We start from the raw sequence: 5,088 nt of genomic DNA, 5'->3' as shown, positions 1-5,088 counted from the left end.
CTCTGCTCTCTTCCCCCTGCACTCTGGCCCCTGCCAGCTTGCTCTCTCGCTCCCCTCTTTTTAGTCCATACCCTCTTGCTCTCTCTCCCTCTCTCTTTGGGACTTCCCTTCAGCCAAGGCTGGTGGCTGAAGGGAAGGCCCTTTCTACCCACAACCCTTGCAATAAAACCACATATTCTAGAATATCTCAGGTTTGCAGAGTACCTTGTCCCTGTAAGTCACGGAGGCTTCTACAGTGGGTGATAAAGATGAAGGTGTGGGTGGTGTCATGGTTGCAGTGTCAATGCTGGTGTGTAGTGATGATGATATTTGTTGGTGTTGATTGGGGTTGCTGGTGTAGATGATGGTGTGGCTGATGAAGATGGTGATGACAAAAATGGTGGCAATGGTGGTATTGAAGATGAAAGTGAAGGTGTGGGTGATGAAGACAAAGGTGTCAATGATGAAGATGCTGTGTGGGTGATGAAGATGATAAAGGTGATGATGGTGTTACTGGTGTCATGGTGACGGTGTCAGTGGTGTTGAATGATGAGGATACTGATGATGAAGTTCACCATAGTGTGGATAAAGGCATGAGTGATGAAGTATGTGGGGATGATGGTGAAGATGATGATGGTGGTGTGAGTAGTGTCATGGTGATGATGTCAATGGTGTGGATGATGAAGATGAAGATGAAAAAGATGACAGTGATGATGGTGCTGTTGACATTCTGGAGATGATGACAGAGGTTGATGGTATTGGGTGATGATGATGGAGGTGTGGGTGATGAAGATGATAATCATGTAGTGGGAGTGAGGTTGATGGTGTAGGTGGTTGTGGTGATAAAGATGATGGTGATGATGAGGGCCATTACCACTACTTGTTGAGGGCATGTCACATCTCAGTGATGGGGACCAACACTGACAACACCGTCAGCACTGGAGCCCCAAAGATGTCACAGCCCAGACCCTCAAAGACCACATTGTGCTCTGGGACCTGCAAGAAGTGGGGCTGGGGGGTTGCCAGGGGATCACCGGGCTGGAACACTTAGGGGACACTTGGGGACATCCAGGGAGGGTCTCCTGGGGGATTGAGAGTCTCCAAGGGTGTTGGGATTAAGGAGCAGCAGTTGTCCATCCCAAAATCAGTCACCACAGGAGGACTTTGCCATGAGACAAATAGAATGGAGCACCCTAAAAAAACATCAAGGTGGGACGACTGTCTGGGGGTTATCTCAGACCCTTGGGGGAGGTAAACAAAGCTGGGGAAGCAGAATGGAACCATGGTGGTGGACAGGGAAATCCAACCCAGCACCCCGCTGGAATCAGCTCCAACTGGATCAAAGGGAATTCCAGAGGGGCAGATGGCGACCACCAACTCACAGCCACCAACCCCAGAAACCTGCAGCTGAAGACAAGAGACAGCCTGAGCTGGGACTAATTAGCACCCAAAGACAGGAAATTGTTTAGCCAGTGGCATTAGAGAGCTGTGTAGCCCATGAGCAGTAATTCCTTAGTTTGCTAAGATGGATAAACAGGGAAAAGTTCAGAATGACCACAGGACCCCTCACCACTGAGAAGCTCTGGGGGAAGAAGGACCAACAGGATGCTGCAGTATCCATGGGTGGTGCTGACCTTCTGATTGATCTCCCTCCCTCCCTTCTCCCTTCTCTTCCTGCCCTTTCACCTTTCCCTCCCTCACATTTTATTGTTCAGTGAATTCTGTAGTATTGACTTTGGCACATGGTCCCATTTGCCCCTGAATTTGGGCAGAGGCACCTCAAGGATGGCATCTGAACAGCCAGGGATCCTGAAAATGACCTTAAGCCCCTCATTCCCAACACGCATGAGGCCAGGAGTGCTGATCCATGGGCAGGGAAGCACTGTGGCTCCCAGATAGACCAGAGGAGCAAGGGATCCAGGCTCCTGTCCATGATCCACTTCTGCCCTGAGCCCAACCTGTGCTCCCTAGGGATGGGGCTCCCCTGGGCAGAAGATGTTTCCCTCTGTGCCTCAAAGCCTGGGGGCTCCAGAGGCTGCTCTGGGTGCCCTGTGTTCCTCCCAGCTGTGGAGGGACATTCCAAGGTGTCCCAGCCTGCCCTGCCCAGAGCACCAGGCAGGGAGAAAAGGGAGACAGACCCCTGGGAGCCCATAGAGTCGCTCTGTTCATGGTTGGGGAGGACCTAGATACTCCCATGGCTGAGAGAGCAGCACAGAACACACAAGGATTCAGAAGACACAGGGACATGGGAACAGTCAGGGAAATGGGAACACGCATGGGCATGAGTACAAGCACTCAGGAGTTGCTTTGCTGAAGGGGTTTATTGATTCTTCCAGGGAAATTCCCAGGGCTCCCAGGGCATCAGGGGGGTTAACCAGGGATGATCATCTCCTCATACCGCTGGAGGGGGACAGAATATGTGTGTCACCACCAGTTCCAGGCCTGAAAGCAGAGCTGAAATTGGGACAAATCCCAGTGTCCACTGGGACATGAGAGAGCTCTTGTCCCCACCCCTCTCTGCAGGGACCTGCAGCAGGAGAAGGAATTTGGAGCCCCAGATATAGCTGGGACTGGACTTGTGTCTTGAGATCCATGTGGCTCCCAGAGCCCCTCATCCTGGAATATCCCAAAACGTCCCAGAGCCGTCCCTGCTCCCACAGGGACACTGGGTGTCCCCAGAGCCCCCCCAGTGCAAGGAAAGCCTTGGGGACAGCTCTGGCCATCTAAGCCCAGGACATGGGTCAGGGACAGCCCCCTCTATGTCCCTCTGCCATCCCCAAGGTCTGCACACCCCAGAGGGCTCAGGGACCTGCTCTGGACCCCAAGGATCTTTTCTGGGGCTGGAGAACCCCAAGATTTCTCACCGAGGCATCCAGAGGGGCAGCCGGGCATCACTCCCGCAGAAGCTTCACCTGCTCAGCCACAGGAGGCTGGGGAGAGAGGCAGGGTTAGAGCCACACTGGAGGATACTGGGGCATGTTGGGATATACTGGGGCATGCTGGGGTGTTCTGGGGCAGAGTGGGGTGTACTGGGGTGCACTGGGATGCCCTGGAGGTTCATGACCAATACAGGGGAAGCACTGGGCCCAGCAGAACTCCAGGTACCCACCTCAGACCTCTTCACTCGTTGGACACCAGTGTTTTTCTGTAGAGAGATAGGGTGATTTCACTGGTCACTGGGGTGTCCCCAGATCCAACAACGCATGGGAGTCACCAGCTGGCCCTCACTTCCCAGACTGGTGCCCCAACTCCAGGACTTACCCCAATGCATCCACCTATTCCTCCAATTGCACCTCCCTGTGGAAGGAGAGCAAAGGTTTAGTCTGGAATGGGGCTTGTGAGGCTCAGGGGGTTGCAGATGTCCCCTGGCCCTGTGGTTGCCCCCAGTGAGAGGCGGAAAATTCCTTCTGTTCCCCCCAGTCCCACTCCAGCTAGTTTATCCTGATCTCTGTTCCTGCAGCGGCCACAGTGGGGATGGAGACAAGAAGAGTGAGAGGAATTTGGGGACTCCAAGGAGAAGGGAACAGAGTGAGATGTGGGGGCCCAAAAGACAGCGAAGTGGGGGGACTGGGGGCCCCAAAGGATAGGGCTGGGGGTGCTGAAGGGATGGGAATTAGGGAATGTGGGTGGAGAGAGAGGAATTCCAGTGGGGGGACCATGGGGGCTGAAGTGGACAGTGGGTGTGGACAGGAGGAAGTGAGGGTGGAGGACCAAAATTGATGGGTTTGGGACGGGCTTTGAGAGTGAGAGTCAAGGAGGGGATTTGGGGACACCCCTGTCATGGACAAAGAGAAAAAGAAAGGACTGGAAAGAAAGAGGAGAGGAAATGGACTGGGCATGATGCTCTTTGGGGTTGACTGGGCTGCACTGGGACAGGAGGGAATACAATGAGGACCCTGGGGAAGGTGCAGCCATGAGAACCTCTGAGGTGTACTGGGATGCCCTGGGGTGAACTGGAGGGTGATGGCCATGAGAATAGAGGGTCTGGGCTCAGCAGAAGAACTCAGGGTACTCACCTGGTCATTACCATAGCCACCACCGATCTGTGGAGAGACCATGAGATGTCATCCGTCACTGGGGTGTCCCCAGTCCTGCTAATGGTTGGGGGTGGCAAAACTGCCTCCCAGTTCCCACACTGGTGCACCCAGCTCCAGGACTTACCCCAGCACATATAACTTCACCACTACCATCTGTGGCCTGGGAAAGAGAACAAAGGGTTGGTCAGGTTTGGCCCCAGTGGGGCTGGGAGGCACACAGGTGTCCTCAGCTGCCCCCAGACCATGGCTGTCCTCTGCCCTGAGCAGGGGCTGCCAGGGATCTGGGGACACCAGTGCAGGGTGAAAGGCAATGGAATGAGGGGAAAGACTGGGAAGACACTGGGAATCATCAAGGAGTGCGAGACACATTGCCCACTTTGTGCCATTTCAGCCTGGCTTGGAACTGGACCAGTTCAGCCCAGTTTGGCCAAGTTCAGGTGAGTCTGTGCTTGAATTAGTTTGGATCTCTTGGTCTCACTTCAGCCTAGGTTGGGACTGGCCATTGTCCGTGGATGGGAAACAGAGGAGATGCTGGGGAGATGGCCGAGGGGACCAAGACGATGGGATGGGGAGGGCCAAGAGGACGGGATTTGGGAGGAGCAGGACAGGAAAGTCCTAAGGCCCTCCCAGGGAGGAGCCGGGTCCGACCATCCCGTGAGGAAGACGGGCTCTGGCACCAGGAGTTTCATAGCGGGAAGAGGAAGGACAGAGGCAATCGTGTCAAGGAGAAAGCAGCACCTCCTGGCGCCGGGGAGCCCGGCAGAGCCCCTGGATTGGGAAGAGCGCCCAGCCCTGAGCCCACCCCGTGGCCTTGGAGCCTCACCTTGCTCTGGGATGGGAGGCACAGCAGGATGGAGAAGAGCAGGGCCACGCTGAGCACAGCCACCTTCATCTTCCTCTGGCTCTGGGCAGCGCTGCCTGAGGCTGCAGGAGGGCAGGAGAGCTTTTATTCCTGCCGGGACTCCTCCCTGCGCCCTCCCCAACAGCCCCCAGGCCAAAGCCCGGCTTGGCACAGCCCCCAGCCCAGGCCACAAGCCCAGCCCTGGCCCAGAGTCCATCCCACCTGTGGAAC

The sequence above is a fragment of the Zosterops lateralis genome (assembly GCF_965231275.1).
Source record: "Zosterops lateralis genome assembly, chromosome: 34".
NCBI lineage: Eukaryota > Metazoa > Chordata > Aves > Passeriformes > Zosteropidae > Zosterops > Zosterops lateralis.
Note: the sequence above shows the minus strand (reverse complement) of the source record.